The sequence below is a fragment of the Triturus cristatus genome, chromosome 2_2, assembly GCF_964204655.1.
Source record: "Triturus cristatus chromosome 2_2, aTriCri1.1, whole genome shotgun sequence".
In the NCBI taxonomy this organism is placed as follows: Eukaryota; Metazoa; Chordata; class Amphibia; order Caudata; family Salamandridae; genus Triturus; species Triturus cristatus.
This window is the reverse complement of record NC_140582.1, coordinates 62,089,641-62,109,410: the sequence shown is the minus strand read 5'-3', so window position 1 is coordinate 62,109,410 and position 19,770 is coordinate 62,089,641.

The following is a 19,770-nucleotide window of genomic DNA, read 5'->3' as shown; positions in this document are numbered from 1 at the left end:
CTTACGGGTCCTACTAAGATTGCTGTGCGGACCTGGAGGGCTGCCACTGCGGCCACGGGCTGGAGTGAGCGAATGACATGTGCTACTCCCTTGTTTGCCTCCGACCGCCTGGGCAGCTTGTGGACCACCAAGGGGTTTGACCAGTGGGACACGATTGGTATCAGCAAAGTGGGAGACCTGTGGCACAAGGGCGCGGTCAAGACTTTCGCGGTGCTCCAGGCCGAATACGAGCTGACCGACAGGGAGTTCTTCCGCTACGCCCAGGTTCGACACGCCCTGCTCTCGGTCTTCGGGGAGGGGACCACGGTCCCTGTTTCCTCGCCCCTCGAGGACCGCGTACTTGACGGACATGTCCCTGATAGTACTATTTCTTTAATTTATAAAAAATTGATTAATCACCGGGCGGATCTCCTGGTGTGCCTTCGGGAGGCTTGGACTGGGGATGGGGTCGAATTGGATGACGAAGACTGGCAGTCTGCACTGTCGTCCCCCAAGGAGGTTGCCATTCCGGCTCGTCTCCGGTTGGTACAGCTCAAGATTCTCCATCGGGTGTATGTTACGGGTCCGCGCTTGGTCGCGATGGGATTTTCTGACGACGGGCTCTGTAAACGAGGCTGCGGGCTCAGCGCCACCTTTCTTCATATCCTTTGGGAGTGTCGCGAGGTGGCGGACTATTGGCGCCGGGTCCACACGGTTATGGGACAGGTCACCGGGGTTGTACTGCTGCCGGAGGTGCGTCGCTGTGTCCTGAATGTGTGGGAGCCCAATGACTACAACGCGGCTCAGACTCGGTGGGCGGCCCTAGGGAACATGATTGCCAAGAGGGATATAGCGCAACTTTGGGGCGCTCAACGGCCGCCCACCGTGTCAGTATGGAAGGAGAATATGGACTGGTGTATGTTTCGGGAGAAGACAGTGTATGTGGCCCGTGGCAAGCCGGGGGCATGGGGTAGAATTTGGGGCCAATGGAATGCGTATCGCGGAGGCATCTGTGCGCCCCCCCTGGTAGACACTGATATCGCCATGTCCCCCTGACCCTCGACGGTTCCTGGCGCTTTTTGTACCAACTACATAGGGACGTTCATCTTCCTTGACCCCCCTTTCCCCCCCCCCCCTCCGTCCCCGGCCTCCCGGTACTCCTCTCTTTAGCGGATTGTTCAAATGTTCTGACTGGAGTTTCCCGGGGGGAGCCTGAACCGCACTGGTATCCCTCGTAACTCGCCTTTTGTTTTTATTGTTTTTCTTTTGTTTCTGTTACTGTTGGACTGACGCTTGCTGTTCTTCGAGAACTATCTTGAGCCACTGCGGGGCAGTGCCCTGGGAACGGATTGCAACTTTGATATGTGTATATTTCCTTATGTACCTAGCGGCCGGCCCGGGTGGTTGTAGGCCCATACTTGTGACCGAATTGTTGCTCAATAAAAACTTTTTCAATAAAAAAAAAAAAAAAAAAAAAAAAAAGTCAGTGTATGAGGATGGAGAAAACATGAAATCGTCTAACCCTGTAGACAAAAAGTCATCTACTGTTGTAGGTGAAAGTTGGAATACCTTGTTTAGAAGATTAACCGCACATAGATGACATGCATCGCCGTCAGCATTGGTCACATCAGCAATGTTCATATCGGATGTTACCTGCGTGCCTGTTGTTTCCTCTCGTACCTCAGCAGTAGCAATTTGCGTCTGTGAGATCTCAATGAATGCCGTCATCAGGATTGGTAGCGGCCGGGGACAACACACAGCATGGGCCGTTACCGGGTCCAGCAGCGTATCGATATCCGTAGGCAGGACTGATGGGAGTGTTAGACAGATATCTAGCATGCATTCTTCACCGCAAAGCAGGCAGCGTAGAACAGGTAAGATGCAATCTTGTCAGATTGGTCTGAATGACAGAAACCATGTGGTATTTAATTCTCGTAGATGAGGTAAACCCAAAATATGGACGATGCGCTCACGACACCCTATCTCCAATAGAGCTCTCTCTATGCTGCTTGGAGTGACGTCGGTGATTTGGCTTGCGATATCGGAGCAGTAGGAGCAAAAATAGGATCCCTGCAACGAGTCCAAAAAGTAGTGGCAGTCCGCCAAACAGAGTGCATGAAGTTGGGAACTATTCCGAGGACTGCTTGAAAAGGTGCTAACAGTCCTGAACACACGGTCTTAAATACATATACAATACCGCTCACATCAGACATGTTTAAGATACGTTCTAAGATTTCTGAGAAATGTATAGGGCAGTTTGTATTCAAAAGGGCATGTATCTCGGCAGAAACCTTGCGACTTGTAGATAATAGGTTTCTTTGGCCGAGGTCAGTGGCACAGTTTGTTGTAAAAGAATGGCTTTCATTCTGCTTAGAGTATCAATTCGTATAGAAGAGATGTTCAGTGAAGGCCATAGAGGCGACTCCCTGACTGTCTTTATTAGTGGAAACAAGACTTGCATACAGCAAGTGACCCTGGATATAACCGTTACTAGATATGGGATACCTGGCAACATGCCACAGCAGCTGTGATAATTCAACATGAGGTAACTTCCATTCGAAAGTAGTCCAAAAATTGGATTAATCACTGCAGCTGGTGAGCCTTGCAGGTGACAGGATAAGTTTGTAGTGGAACCATCGCAGGCCCTGTGTAAATTAATACCCTGACAAAGGAGAGAACCGCTTAGTGCGTTTTCACAGTTTGTACCGCTAAGAAACACTTCATGCCCCCCACTCCAACATCTATGTGTGTAAGGTAAATCCCAAGATGTCTTGATTTATTCTTTACCCAACCTTTCATATTTGCCTGCTGGTATATGTTTTAGGCAATATCGAAAATGGAAAGTTGTAACAGGCAGAGTAATTTTACCATGTATGATCCACTCAGTACCTGGTTTTTCTGCCACCGTGAATGGTAATTTCTCCAGTTTTTCAATGCTCAGCACGTATAGTCTTCTCCCCCTTGTGCCAGTTTGATCTGTTTATCAGTGAGATTGAATTCTGAAAACAGTGGCGTAGTGTTGATTAAACTCCAAGGCACATAGCCTGAATGTAAGTTTTGGAGCGTCCAGCCTAATAGCATTATAGAACGTAATTGAGACTCACCATGTTGCAACATGACCAAGCCTTGTTCCATGATGTCTATGGCAGAAGACACAATGCTGTCCAATAAATATATCCTGGACGACAGAGTCCTTAACCCATTGTGTACTACAGAGAGAGATTTCTCTAAATTAATACGATCAATATCTTGTATTCGTTTGGCAGTCTCTGCTTGGGTAATCTTCCATATTTTATTATAAGCAGCGTAGATACCGGCATATATGAAATGTTTTTGACATGGATTTCTTGGTCCTAGCAAGAATTCCCTAAGGTCTGCGCCTTCTTTAAGTAAAGATAAGTTTTGTTTTACATCCTGCAGTGTAGCTTTTTGTAGCCAATCAAGGCAGAGTTTCCCTACACTGTATGTTGTTACTACCCCTGGATGCTGTCTTTGAACATAGCATGGGTCTGGCCTATTGATAGTGAAACCCTGTGTTTTGTTCAGGAACCAATCTTGACAGATGTTTGTGTCTGTGGGCCAGAGCAACCATTTTTTCCATTCTGGATCTGATCTGCTGTGATGCAAAATATTATGTACGTCGACCTCCCCCCGTGTATTGCTATTACTTGCATTTATGGGTATGGTCGGTGTGTTCATGTCTTTGATCTTGGCTATCCAAGGCAAGACGTTTTTTGGACAGTGTCATCCAAAAACATAATTTGCTCAGGGATGATACAGGCTGTAAATAAAGCTTCTACCCCCTGCACTTGCCAATCTTTTGTACCCCAAACAGATTTTGTCTCAATGTTGTCTTTACAAAAGTCAAAACCCTGTCTAGACAGTTGGGCAATAAAGGCTGCAGAATAAATCTGTTTCGTATTGGTTAGCATAGTTTTCGTTCCTATCTTATTCATATTCTTAAAATAAAATGATTCTGGATTTGGTAAGTTGAACCCTGAAAAATATGGAAATTTCATTGCAAAGGTTTTTGAGCTACCCTGTGGAGGTGTAGGACAATGTTCCCATTGATTATAGATAAATACATTTCTAGGTGATGCAGTTTTATGCAAGAAATGATGACCATAGTGGTTATAACAACACATTTGTTCATAGTCTGATGAACCCTCTAAATATTCATGATTTGTGAATACTGCAGACATTTCTAGATCAGACATCATGTTATTAACAGTCTCGAAGTCCCAATCATCAGAAAAGGTACTAGGGGCAATAAAGTCACTTAATGAAATTTTAAATAAGTGTGGAATCTTCAAATGTTCCAATGGGCCAAAAAATGTCATATTCAGTTCTGTCCCTAACTATACCATCTGGTATAGGAACGGCTGTGATGTTCACTGCTGACAAGTCTCTTGCTTCACGATGGGATGATTTGTGTGGTCTTTTACTTGCTGTGTCCATTTGAATATATCTTCCATTTATCAGCACACTCAGAGTTATTACCAGAGCTAACCAAAGTAGAAAGAAGAATATTCCCAAAACAATCCATAGTTCAATCCATGGTGAAACCAGATAAGTCTTTTTCAGGAGATGAAAAAAGTCTGTTGCTTGTTCTTTGAAAGTTCTTTGTGCTGGCGTCGTTTCAGGTTCGCGGGGATTCTCAGAAAACGTATCAAAGTTAATAAAATAGCCAGAGGCAGTTCTGTCAATGGTTGGAATTGCATCAGGATTCGTTGAAATGGCTGGAACCAGTTGATCACTTGTTACTTCGTTGTAGACAGGTGTATCAGGACGAACTGTTATTTGGGTCTCAATAGGGACAAGTTCCATAGCTTGGTTGCTTAGTCCTTTATTTCTCACTGTGGAATCTTCAAAGGTGATTAGTTTCTCAGTTTGAACCTCTTGGATTGTAGACAGCGGAGTGCGTCTGCTACATTGTCGGAGTCCACTTGGCCTACTGCTCAGTAATGGCCACATAGTGTGGTTTGATCAGGTCGATGGAAACAAATCTTTTCTCCTTTTTACCAGCAAGGGGCGGCAGTAGTACTGTTCTCGATCCGTGGATTGCTAGGACAGGTACTGGTTGTCTGTAAGAAGGCCCAAATTCCTTCTTGTCCGCGATCTTTTCTCTGACTAGATCACCAAGCTTTGGGATACAGATAGGCCTTGCTGGGACGGTTGGTTTTTCCCCAGTGGTGGTTGGCTTCAGGAACACGTTGCTTTGTTTCGATCTTAGTTCATTTAAGTCCTGTAAAACAGCCAAACGATCTTTGACATCAAACTTTTTATTTTCCACCACTGTGCCTTTCATGTCAAGGCCCGTAATCAACATTCTAGTTCCAAATAGGACTTCATATGGAGTGACACCCCCTAGAGAACTTCTTGGCAAATTGTTTAATGAGCGTTGGACCCCATAAAGATGTTTGACCCAACCATCACCCGAACCTTTATGTCCTGTTTTTTTTCTTTCCACAACAGAATTTCCCTCAGGATGGAATGGAGAAGAGTACCACAATGCTACTCCCAAACTGGCCATGGTTTCTTTGTTAGCTCAAGAGCTAAACGCAGGACCCTGGTCAGAATGTAGTGTGCCAATTGCGTATGTGCCGATAAAGACTCGCAAATCTTTTATAACAGTTCGAGAGTCAGCCGTGCGCTGAGGCCACATCCAAAGGAACCTTGAACATGAATCCACTGCGACCATGATATATTTATAGTTACCATCCCTTTGTAAGGGACCTCAGTGGTCCAGGTAAACACATGCTAATGGTTTATCTAGAAATTAACAGGGATGTCTGCGCAGGACGTTTCACAGTAGAGACTTTCATCTTCTGGCATATCTTGCAGTCTAAAACATAATTCCTGGTCTGTTTCCTAATGCCTGGCCACCAGTATCTCTGTTTTAATAACGATATTGTGGCGGAAACACCTGCATGGGCAGAGGCGATCCCTTCATGTGCTGCTAGGATTAGTCCTAATCTATGTTCCATGTTTGGTATTACCCTATCCCCCACTCCAGGGATTCGAGCAAACGGAACATTGTTCGCATCAATTAAATATGAGTATTTGAGTGGAAACCTTTTAGGTAACGCTGCACCGCTGCCTTTGCTTGAAGCAGTGACAGCCAGTATTATTTCACTATTTTTGTTTTTGAACGAGTGATTGCAGCTACGGAAGCCATTTGCACAGCCCCTTTCGCAGCTTCATCAGCTGATGAATTCACTTCAACGTGAACGCCATCACGTTGATGACTCAGCGTGTGTATCACATGAGTGTTTTGTAGTCCGTTTCGCAACTGAACTACTTGTTCCCAAAGCGTTTTATGCTTGATTGTTTCACCTTTTGCATCTTTGAAACCATTTTGAAGCCAATTCTGTAAATATTCATTGTATGATTGAACACAATAAAAAGAATTGCACACTATGAGTGTGGGGAATTCGCAATCCATATTTTCAAGTGCCATTTTAAATGCTTGTAGTTCAGCTCACTGAGCTGTACAATCTCTTAGAGATTGCGTTTTTGTGACCATTGGTCTAAATTTGCCATCGAGCATACGACCTTTAACGATCGCGCATGCTGCACTATAAGCTTGTTTATCCCCTGAAGCGGGTTGTGCAGATCCGTCAGTATAAATTATAAATTTGTACTGGTCAAGTGGGAGAATTTCAGTAAGGAGAAGAAATTTGTGTTCGCATTGCAGGAATGCTTGTGTTTTTCATTAAGGATCAAAAACATATTCAACATCAGTTGCAGCAAGAGAATTAACCCATTGTATCCATCTTGGATGTAAAGCTTTTGTATTCGGAATACTCGCTTTTGTAACTGCCTCTAAGGCTGGTACAGGGGTTACGACCATAATGCGTTTTCCCTCTGCTAGGGCTCTTTCTTTTGCTACAGCGGTTTGAACTGCTGTCAGAATTTTTTCTGTCAATGTGAATTTCATTTCTGCTTGCGTATACAACAAATGTGATTTGTATGCAATTGGTACTTTGTCACCTTCGTTAAAAGTTAAGTAGGTGAATCAGCATTGACCCGGAATGATCCAGATCACTAAGTTGCGTACGTTTACGCGTGTTTGTAAGTGTTTTGTTGCTAACATGTTAGCTTGAAGTGAACGCAGGGTATCTGTGTGTTCCTGTGTCCAATGTGTGATTTTAAAATCAGGTTTGATTAATTTGTAGAGAGGTTTAACCCTTTCTGCGTAGTTTAGTATGTATGTTCTTCCAAAATTTAGAAAACCTAGAATCGACTACGTTTTTCATTGTTTTTGGAGGTTGGAGCAGCGCACACTTTTCTAAAAAGTTGGCTGCCAGGCTTTTGCCTTCACTTGATAGTTCATATCCTAGAAAAAGTACGTTGAGATGGGCAATTCTTGATTTTTTTAAATTGAATTTATAACCCTCAGAGACGAAGCCCAGTATAATGGTATTCACCCTGTTCAAGTGCCTGTACAGGTTATCGTCTGTCAGATAGATATCATCAACATATGACAATGCCTCGTCATCCTAAATTTGTAGTAACTCTGTTACCCTTGCTGAGAATAACCCTGGACTATTCTTGAATCCCTGAGGGAGACGACAGAATTGACGCTGGGTCACCATTATCGAGAAAGCTGTCAAATACCTACTTTCAGGTGCTATGTTTTGACAAAAGAAACAGTTAGAAATATCTAATGTGGTTTTATATTTTTTACGCACAATGTTATTCATTAATGCTGTACTATGTGCATTTTGCACTGCAAATGTTTTACAACAAGAGTGTAGGTGTCTGTATTCCAAAACTAGACGATATGTATTGTCTGGTTTGGAAACAGGAAACAAAGGATTGTTCATTGATGAGGTGCATGTTTCAATCACCCCTTGGTATTCAAGTTGATCTAAGATCTCCGTGACCTGTTTTTTAGCTTCTTGCTTAATTGGATACTGCCTTTGTGCAGTTGGTTGATTTTTTAACTGGATCTTATGGTGAGGTGAGTTCTCATCCAATCCTACATGATTTTTGTATAATGCTGGGGCTTGGGCCACTGCCCATTTCCAGGCATAAGTATATTTTAAATGTACTGGAACATGGTTAGAGAAGACTGGCATAATGATGTCTTCGCCATGTGGGCACTCTCTGACAAATTCTGGTGGCCAGTCCCGTTCTGCTAGAAGTATATCATAACCCTTTGAAAGTCACTCCCAAAAGAGTGCTTTCACTTTTCTTGGTATGTCTCCCTCCATCCGGAGTGTTATTTCATATAACCTTTTTGGAGAACTAACCCTGGTGTCTGCAGTCTCAACTTGAATGTCTTCATTCAGGTCCACTGTCTCCAGAAGTCCCTTCAGGTTCTGGCGAACTATTGATACTTCTGCTGCGCTGTCCAACATTGTCTGAGCCCATTCTCCATTCTTGAGTTGTGTTCTCAGAATTCTCGGCATGTCTAATCTTCAGACCTGCTACTCTCTTCTTGGAGAATTGAGGTTTTGGTTTATTTTTCTGAACGTTTTGATCGTTTTTGGACTTCACACGTTCTTCTTTTTGATTTGACCATCCTCTTCTTTCGGATATCTGTGACGATATCTGAAAGGTACTAGAGGAACATGTATCAGTATCTTGATACCTGTCAGGTTTTCTCAAATTATCCCTATTCCTGAGGTTATACCTCCTTTCAGAGGGCTCCTTTTGAGGAGACCTACCTCGGGATTGAGAATCATTCTCTTTTGAATGTTATTTGTCATTTTTCCACTTCTTTTTAGAAGAGGTAGGATTGTTTTTAGTAAAGGCCTTTTCAGGACTTTCAGACAGTTGTGGTTTAACTGGTTTCCCTCCCAAACTGTCTCGGCCTAATTCTTCATAGGATTTTTCAATTATTCTTGTGGTTGTTCTGTTACATCAAATTCCCTTAATTTCTGGCGGATTGCCACTGATGCTGCTTCTCTTTTATTATTAGATAATATTATTGTTGAGACCTGGTCAAAATTTTTCAGTAACTTCATACCTGAATTCAGAGCAGGCTCTGCCCTGTATGCTTTTTGAATTTGTTTCAGGACATCAGGTATTACCGCCATAGACGGAACAACATGTGTTTTAGTGTAGATAGCAGCAAAGACTGTGCCCCAAGTGGTGCAGTCTTCCAGATGTGGTGTTAGAATCCTATGTTTCTCATAAGGGCTGGTATTAGGAAATACCGCTTCGATTTGAGTAATTTTTTTAGCTAACCAGAACGGAATTTGTTCACGTTTTATGGGCATTTTACCCATGACTGCATATAAAGTCGGTGGTGTGATTTTTAGCGCATTCCCCTGGTGAGAGGTTTGTCTTGGAATAGCGATTGTTGGTTGGACTGTGAAAGTCCACATGACAAATTGAACCAATTGTCTATATATTTTGATTAACTCCTTGAGTTGAGCAAGTAATTCTATGTCTGACCTTTCTTCAATGTCAGGATGAGGTGTGTAGCCGGCTAAAATCGGCCATGTTGCTCCTGGTCTACCTAGTGGACCGAGCCTGGTAATGTGATTGTAATGTTTTAGGGCGCCTTTAAACCAGAGATCATGCTCCTGGTATGTGAGTGGAATTTCAATATCCTCGAAAGGAATATATTCCTCAGGTGGCTCATCTTCTTTGTAGAAGTGAAACGTTTTAGTTACTAGATTTGATTCTGGGAATACTATTCATGAATAGAATACCTCTGTCTGGTGAGATTCATGTGCCTCTATCACAAACACTTCTCTACCACCTCTTGGTGTTAGGCCATCTGTTCTAAGTTTTAGAGTGATGGCTCTCCTTAAATTTGGAGCGATAATTTTCGCATTTTCATCGGTTTCATTAAAACCTGTATAATCAAAAGTTGCTGCGACTTCGTCGGGTACAGCTCCAATGGTTCCCGTGTTATTATCCTCATTTTGGGACATTGTTTAATGAAAACTGCAGAGCACGTTTCAAGGGAACAAAGATAAGGTGCACAATATTTTGGAACACTGTATCCTTCAACGTTGAACAAACTAAACAGCTAATACATTGGATTTTTGCCCTACTCAGCTATGGCGGATATTATCCCTACCCACTCTAGACGTCTTATGGAGTATTATGAGTAGGGGTCTCTGAGAAAAGCACGACTGAGTTACTTCAGTATCTAGCGTTAAATTAGTTCCTTACCAAACCGTTGGGCGCCATGTAGTGTAGTTCCTATATTCCTGATAGGCTCTGCGCATTGGAATATTATACACTGTAGTTTTGACATAGGACTGAGGTCAGTATGTCTCTATCGAGTATATTACATTTAATTACTTGTGTGTGCCAGCTAACTTAGAGGTCACTAGAAACTTCTCGAATAAACAAGAAGGAATTAGTTCCTGACAACCGCACAAACATGACAACTTTGTTTCCTTTAGAATCGGAACAATCTCAGAATCGTGGAAACAATAGATAATAGTTTCACTCAGTCAATCGTGCATGCTTCGTTTCTACAGAGTTACACAGAAATGGATAGACGGGCGTTTCAATAAAAAGGATTTATTGAACAGTCTTATTTCTCGTGAAAGAGATATGAACTGCTACAATCGTAAGACAGAATGCGAAGTATAATACGTACAGCGTTAGCAGTAAGATAAAATAATACTGCAATAGCATGGTTTATAGCTATGACAGATATTCATAAAAATACATACATAAATAACAGGCTAAAATGTTAACACTCATCTGATGCTTCTAGCTAGTTCTACCCCAGTGTACCTAACCTAAGTGTAGTACGAGGTAAGAAGTAGGTGCTGTTTGTCTATAGTCTAGTTTAGCTATAGTTGCCCAGATTTGCCAAAAGTCCCTCTAGGTTTTAGTCCGCTCCATACCTTAGAACGAGTGAGGTTGTAATCTCTTTCCGAGTCTCGATCTCTAACACCCCGCAAGGGGAGTCTGAAACACTGGAGCTGGATTCTCTGCAAGGAGGATGACAGAGTCTGGTCAGTGCGTCAGGCGGGGACTTGACTTCCTTCCGAACTTGCCGTGGCGAGCCGCGTCATGCAAGTAGGCACCCGAACCATGGTTTGCCATGGTAAGTGAAGGTATATTTATACCTTGAAGGTGTTTAGAAATGCCAGTATTGACGTAAAAGTCGGGCGGAAGAACGTTATGAATGAACCCCTAAGGAATAGATGTTCATGCATAATAAATGAGTTCTTGGAGGAATCAATATCCAAGCAAGGGGAAGTCCTAAATGCTTAAGAGTCTGGTTTTCCAAGAACTCGTTGTGACGTAGATGAACGGATGTAGGTGGCCGTGCCTGTATTTGGTTAGCATGGATAATGCCTAAATAAGGGTAGGATTTCTATGCCTAAATATGGGCAATGCGAATTGTGCCTATATAAGGACATAAATTGGGAAACCTATATACTGTATCTAAATCGACACACAACACCTTGAAGCACAAGCACTTTATTATGTCTTGAATAGCATGAATGCCTGAATAGGCAATCCGAAGCTCAACGCGGCTCGTCCATGAGTTAAACATTTGGAAGGACAGTATAGATAACGGACCTGGGACTCTGGCTCACAGTACAACATCAATAAGCTAACCTGTTAGTGTGAATTTTAATCACCAATGTATAAAGAGAGACAACGCTGATTTATGTATTTTAATGTTTGAAAGTTTTAAATTGTGAGTTTTAATTAACTGTACAATAAAGATTACTAACTAACTAACTTACAAGGTGGAGGTGGCTGTCTTGGGATTCACTCCTCTAACCTTAAGGGGCTTGGGCAAGTGTGAGTTGGGTGCTGAGGGTTGCTCGGGAGCTAGGGAGCCATCAGCAGGCACAGGCTGCTGGGCAGGGGGCTGGGAGTACTCTTCTATTCAGAATCTCCTTGGAGACAGACAGGCTCAATCCACACTCTAGAGTGCTGTAGGTAAGGGCTTAACCAGGCCTCTAACAATACTGCTTTCCCCCCACTTAACCAACTCACTCTACTAGCCAAAAATGAGTGTTACGTGCACTTTCTAAACACAGTTTAAACTCTGAGAGCAGATTACTGCAGTCTCAGAGCATGCTATGCTTAATCTCTAAAGTATGTCTCTCTGTTTTTTGAGGGGGTGTTAATCTTAATTTACTCACTTGCTAAAACAAAAAGGGAAAAGGGAGTGGATGATTGCTTACACAGGTATCAGTAAATAATAGCAGTTACAGGCAGTTAAAAACACAGATTAGCAAAAGCAGAATTCAACAACAAACGGGGGGAATTGAAGCCTTCCTTTGCAGGTAAAAACAACAGATTATCAACAGGCAAACCCACCAACAAACAAGGGGAATTCAGCCCTTCACAGGCAGAGACAAGCACAGATTATAAACTACAAGCCCCACAATGCAACATGTAAAAGAATGGCAGTCACAGGTAGCAGAAAATAACTTTTTCAAGTTTCAAGGGAAAGACAGGACAAATTTTGTATCCTTACCACCTCCTGGTCTTTTGTTCGCTGGGCTGCTGGCTACAGGGAAGCTGTGTCTCATTACAAGAGAGGGAAGGAGAAAGAAGGAGGAAGACACAGGACCTGCAACTGTGAGGTAGAAAAAAAAAATGTAGGCTGGTGGAAGAAAGTGACGTGAGGTGGAATAAAAACTGGTCAGCCTTGGTATTCAGCTGCCCCGGCATTCTGCAACAGGAGTTGACATATAATCAAAAGCGACACTGGCAACGGTGTTAAAACAAGCCAGAACCTGCTTGTACTCTCTCTCTCTCCTGTCCACCTGCTGTGCCTGCTGCCATAAACTCCCAAGAATTACACACCAAGGCTCCGGCCATTGACCTTTAAAAAGAGAACTTCAATGGCTTCAGTCGTTTGGGGAAATGTGCAATAGAATAAAAACTCTAAAGGGTTTGGCCCTTAATCAGTAAGGCTAGGCCTCTTTGAAAATGGACAAACATCACAATTGCCAATACTGATACACTTTCACACTCTTATTTCAATTCATGATCACACACATAAGTTATTCTGATCACCATATAATTAATATAATTTTTTGAATGTTGATTTTAAGAAGAATCTTATTAATTAAATTCTAAGTTCTTTTCATTTTTACATATACCAAACAAACATACACAAACATATTAAAAAAAACATTCAAACAATTCTTTAGATGTGCATCAATACAAAACAATACATATTTAAATAAAAATTATGCAATTATACACACAAAAACTGTTTGAAATTTTCTTTTTAGCTCAAGTTCTGACTTTTCACATGCCCTTAAGGAGCTTAAAGTACTTTCTTTTTTGTTAATTTGTCGCTCCTTACTGAATGGATCTAATCCAAACAGTGCTTCTACGGAACTCAGGGAGAATTAACTGCTCCTGTTCAACTAAAACTTCTAGTAACTCCAATCTCCAATAGTATTTATTTTGAAATGCACTTGTTTGGTGAAAACAAATATCGACGCGTTTCAAACCCTTTTCTTTTTTTTATGGGTTCCCCTCAGGACTCAAAGCATAATAGCAGTGTGAAAATAAAATGAAAAGGGGAGACATTTGTTACCTTTCTCTTTACATGCCAATTGCCCTTATCACACATCACATTACCTCTTGCATTGTCTCATTTGCATTCTCTCCTGCACCATAGGACTTAATTTTGACCAAAGTTCTCATAAACCCATTGTTCAGCCAGGGTTCATCCTGTCAACTTTAAAAAGTATACCAACTTGAATTATGCTCCAAAAAATCAGACCAAATATTAAAGCCACTACCTCAAGACAACTCTCTTTCTTTCAACAGGATCTGTCTGACCGAGGAAGCTTCCGGTAAAAAAAAAAATCAATCCCAATTTATTATACCTAAAAGAACATTTCTGTAGCAATAAAAACTTACTCTCAAATTCCCATCTATCTAGAATACGCAAATTTCCAAGGAAAATCTCATAAGGTTAACCGGCTAACACAATTGTTTTTGCACGTTTATTGATACCATAATGCCGGAAAGACTTTGACTGCCTCCTTTCGTGATCTACGGATCTATTTTTCGTTACATCCGTGCTCGAGATGCAACGCTTACTTGCAGTCCGTTTTGGAAAAACCAAAAATGAAACCTCACAACGTACATTCTTTAGGAATTTTTTGCCAAGAACTACCTCCTGAAGTTGTTTGTTCCGTATCTCAAATAGTTTGTTGTGCTTCACATTTCAAACAATGATTTGTATTGGCTGGTTCACCGCCCAGAAAGGGTGTGTAGTCTGAAGTGCTAGACATGACCGACCGTGGAGGATGATTTCCAATACACGCTCACTATTGTATAAGAAAACTTTATTAGCAAAACGACTAACACTGGGTGAGTAATAGCTTTTTTGTTGCCAATCAGACCTCTCATACGTATAGCATGCTGGGATTTGTAGTTAGGCCCATTCAGTGAAGAGCGACAAATTAACAAAAAATAGAATACATTAAGCTCCTTAAGGGCACGTGAAAAGTGTGAAATTGAGAAAAAAAAACTTTCAAATTGTTTTTGTGTGTATAATTGTATATTTTTTCTTTAAATATGTATTTTTTTTACTATGTTTGTGTATGCTCGTCTGTTATATGTAAAAATCAAATAACTTAGAATGTAATTAATAAGATTTCTCTGAAAATCAAAAAATTCTATTAAATAAATGGTGATCATAACAAAATGTGTGATCAGGAATTGAAATGAAAAGTGTATCAATAGAATAAATGGCCATACCACCCTGCTGAGTAGCAACGGCAACAAACTCCTAAAAAAATGTGCACCCTTTCACATATGGTTTTTTTTTTATATTAGCACCAGAAGAATGCCAATGCCACCAGCCAGAGGGAGTGTAATAATATAAGCGCTTCGAGGCGAAACCCACCTTCCTAGGCATATGTGCCTATTCTCACAAACTATCTCACTCCATCAAGCAGTTGTATTGCCTCTTCCACTATGCCCGGTGCACATGCTTGTATGATGGGTGAAAGGCAGTAACAGAACAAAGGCAAGTACAGGCTCTTGAACTGGGCCTTTGTCACCAGTGCTATGTGTGCACAGCATGGGTAAAGACTCTGCGAGAATAGGTAGCCTGTTCTGGAGTGAGCCTAATGAGTGGAGTCTCTAGGAGTGAATTTTAGGGGGGCACCTAAGGGGCCACAGATAAAATTGGTGGGGCCACCTACAATGGGCAATCATGAAGACTGCACACATATGCATAACACAAAAAACACACACAGTCATTTAAACATTTTAAGCAGACTATGACTTAAACAGTACTAAGGTCTGTGGAAAGCGTGTGGTTTTCGCAATGTCTCGATCACTCCTGTTCTCTTCACACGACTTTCTTCTGCAGTCTCTCTGTTAAACACTTTACACACTTTGTCACCCCCACATCTTTCAAAAATCCTGCAAACGTCTTTTCTAACACCTTATCTCTTTCCTCTTCGACATCCTCTTTTCACTTTCTCCTGCATGTACTTCCTTGCATCTCCTTCACTTCAGCACCTCCCGCATACACCACAGCCACTCACCTGTAAACACTGCATTTTCTTTAGCTTTGCCCTGTCAATATTTCAACCTTTTTAGGGGGGAGGGATTGCTAATTTTTGATGTTTGTGTTATTTTTTATTTTTGTTCAGTAGTGAACTGGAGTCCCCTCCCAGTTTTTAAGATGACAAGGTAGCTGTGGGCACCTGCGACTTTTCTATCCGCTGCTGGAGACAAAAAAAGAGCCTCTTGGAGTGCCACCACATGTAATCTGTCTCCCAGCACAGCACCTTTCACCCCAACCCCTGGTAACATTAGTGCTAGCGGTGATACTCAAAAAGAGCACAGTCATTCCCTGTGGCCTCACTGTCATGCCGAGAGACTTGGGACAGGAGGAGACCCACCTCATGCTGTCCCTGCTCAGTTTGGCCCATTGTCCTACCGCACAAGACAATGACCCAGCCATTTGCTATACTTGGTTATATTGAGCTCTGATCTTCGCCCTAAGACTACAGCAGCCTTTTAGGTCAAGCGCCAGTGGCCAAGCGGGCCCAGGAAAATGTGATTTTAACTACAGCTGAATAAACAGCCCACCAGCTGGCCTTTGCCTCCGGCTCCTCGGGCAATGTCCGATTGCCTGCCCTGCCAATCCGATGCTGGTCCAGCATGCCATGGCACTCCACGATCTCAGGATAGGGGGCTGCATCACACAAGGGGGATATAAGCAGTGGTCAAAGTGGGCAGGGTCTGAGGGAAACGATGTGCCCATACTTTTTTAATTTAAGAAAAACAGTTCCCCTACTTTTTGTGAACAGACGAAGGTCCCGGGACGGTTATTTCTGACAGTTGAAATGCTTTATGTGAAGTGTAAGGCAGGTAGACTCCTTTGCTGTGAAACCGAAGGAGGGGCAGACAGCTAAATGAGCTTTCTGTCCAGGGGGCCTCCTTGACTGAGAAAACTGTAAATGTGTGCAACTGGTTAACCTGCAAATGTAAAGGGTGCTTAGAAGCCGGTATTGGCTTTAATTGATGGAATCACTTGAATCTTTATGACTTCAAAGATGTATTCCTTTTGAGTCGTATTGCAAGGTAGTTGCCGGTTGAGCCGAAAAGTGTGTGTTTTTAAAGGACAGTTATTAAAAGAAGTGCACTATTGTAGTGTGGGTATTACTAAAATCTATATTTTGGAAGCCCTTTTTGATCTTAAACCTTTATGTGCATTATGTAGCAGCCCATCACATACTGTGTGTAATGCAAGTTTAAAATAATGACTTGCATATTCACAGTGCTTTCTGTCACACACTGGGACCTCGTAGCACTAAACATGTACAAGTCACTATTCTCCACTGCACCAACCAGGATCCAATTCCCCTGCTTTACGGTTACAGACACAGCCTTCTGCAGTACTATAAAAACTAATAGAGATTTTTGAATCTACAGTAGTGCATTTCCCACTGATTAACTTCACCTGCATTTATTCCATTTACGATTTGCTTTATTTTATATGTAGTTACCTGAAAGTGACAGAGCGAAAAAAGTTACAGAATATTTTTCTTTGCCACACCTTTGAACCTGCCCCCCATGTTCACTGCACAAGCATCACAGGTCCCATACTTTTTTTAATGCACTTCGACCACTGGATATCAGCCCCTCAAGACGCCCAACGCGCAGCTTCTGAGTCCAGATGAGATTGGGTTGGATCTCCCCTCTTTACTCCTCGTGACCATCGTTCTACCATCAATGAGTAAGTAAATCCATCTGTTCTGCTCATGCCCCAGCAAAGGGCAATACTATTGGCACGTTCTTGGCACGCGCTGTTGGGGTCATTTCCCAGGAGATTGAGCTTACAGAAAGAAGATTGCCCATAGATGGTGATGCATCCTCTTTATCCCCTGCACATTTACCTACTACATCTAGCAATAATGGAACTAGTTACAACTCTAAACAATGCTTCTCTCCCCAGAAGCTGATCTTAGCCCTGAAATATCAGTGGAACCAATGGCGAAACCTAAAAGAAAAGCAGACCATTCTTCCAGAGTTCAAGAGGGGGGGGTGAAAACATGTGTGGACCTGATCAGTTCTCCTCTTTCTCTGTGTCCTGCTTGGTGGACAATTTATGCACTAGGATTTGCCTAGCACCAAAAGAGCTACTGCTTCCATTGACTGGCAGGTTGAAGAGAATGGACACCAAGCTGGCTGAGCTCAGTGTAAGTGGGGTTGTTATTAACAAGAGGGGCCCCATCAAAACATGGACACAGCAATGTAAATCGAGGGATGCAGACGGAACCTAGCGCACCTGCTGACTGTTTGGGCACAGTTTCACCTAATGCAGCATCTGATTCTGGTCAGCCTATGATGGAGCAGGGTTTTTACTTTAAAACCGAATACCTGTTTCATTTTCGTATGTTATAACTAAAAGTACTACTGATTAATTATTAAGTATTAAAAGTTTGTCAAATGTTGACTAATCAACCCTATTAACCAGAGAATTACACGTGGGAAGGCTATCGCATGGCTACAATAATAAGTGAACTAAGTTGGTGAGCAAACTGACAGAAATGGATGTTGCTTATGTGATGTTTATTGTGTTTGCGCTTTAAATTAATATGCATTAATGGCTTTTGATGTCGCAAATGGCTAGATAAATACACACACATAAGGGTATTAGCAGGGGAATAACACTGTATAATCATTTCCGTGCAGTAATTATGTTTTGTCTTTATTTCTTGCTTAAGTTGTCCATTGTGGCCTGTCATAAAATGGCCACCACCCGCAGCCTGCATTGGAGTTGCTGGAAACTTACAAAAAGGCTTCGCTCTGCCTGTGACCTTGCACCTCTGATGAACTGAAAAGCCATAAGCATGATGACAAGTCCGGGACATCTGCCAAAAGCCCCTGGAAGACAGAAAAGTTACAAAAGTGAAAATATTGACTATTCCAACTTGTTTTGAACCCACTATTGAAACAAAATCACCTAGTAGAGACATCCGTAAAAGTAACGAATTAGTCATGGACGTTCAATTCTGCTATTCATTATTTGGAACAATCTATGCGTGAGAAAATCTCGCAGAATATCGAAAAAGTACCAAGATGACATTATTTCCGCCAAATCATCCGTTCTGAATAAAGAAATGTAACTTTTAGAATGTAAATTTGAGTATAAATAATAGTAGACTAGAGAGGTCTAGTGCCACTTCTTCCCGAGCTGATGATGCGAGGTTCCTATGCTGACGAAGAGGACGGAGACTCTACATGACTGCAGGAAACTCTGTTTCTTCTACTGAGGACCGGTTCTGACTTAGGATCTGACATTTAGACAGAATAGGTAATTATGAGAGAAATAAATTTGCATTTAATTGGCTTTTCCTACAATTTTAGATAAATGAACAATCTGTTTGAATTCTTGTCTCGGGTGGTTATTTCTGGTCATATTTATTGAATTTATTGTGTATTCTTTGAAATGTATTTTGCTAGATTTACAAGCAACTAACAGGTCGCATTGACCTCAAAGTATAGACAGATTGGATAGGTGTATTTTGAAAGTGTTTCTCCTTTGCAAGGCACGGATAGAGTGATTTAGGTATGAATGTTGGTGTAATGGGCCCCACCAGCATGTGATGTGTGTATGCGTGTGTGACTGTGGAATCATTCCGTCCGTGGAAGTAGAGGAGATTCTGAAGCTCCGATCTGCACCAGTTTCTTGGTAGCAGAATGATGGTTGGTTATTGTCTTAATCTGGCGAAATTGCGTGTATATAGGCTTGTTGATTATTGATTGATATTTGTACTAACACTATATGTTGAAGTCGTGTTGAGTTTTATGTATTGTGAACGGCTTCTGGGACGTAGGGAGTCGGTGACAGTTCCGTAGTAAAGCAGAGGGAGTGTTGCTCTCGGAAAAAGGCGGGATTGTTGGCCCTGTATGCCTACAGGGGAAAACGTGTGACAATTGAAGTTGCGCGTCGCATTGTCTGGGTTCGATGAGGTAGCATCGCCGTGTGTTACCATTTAGAAACGTATTTCTGTGCGAGAGAAGTGTGTATGATAGCGAAGGTTACATGTGAAACTCTGGTCTTAGGTCCCAGGGATCCGTAAGGGATTCCGTTAAAGCTTACCGCTAGAGAAGTAATAGGTATTCACGGAGCTTTTTAGAAGGACAGGGCAGAGGTAAGCACTGCTTTGTTAACGTGTGATATAATTCTGTAGTAGGACAGACTGTTCGCTGTTCTTGGGAAAGACAGAATTCTGTGTGAATGTACTACATTTTCTGGTATGAAAGTGCGTGAATGAGAAGGCATTCCGGTTAATCGTGGAACTCTTAGGGGTATTCCAGAGGGAAACAGTTAATTGATGCTTGTTAGAA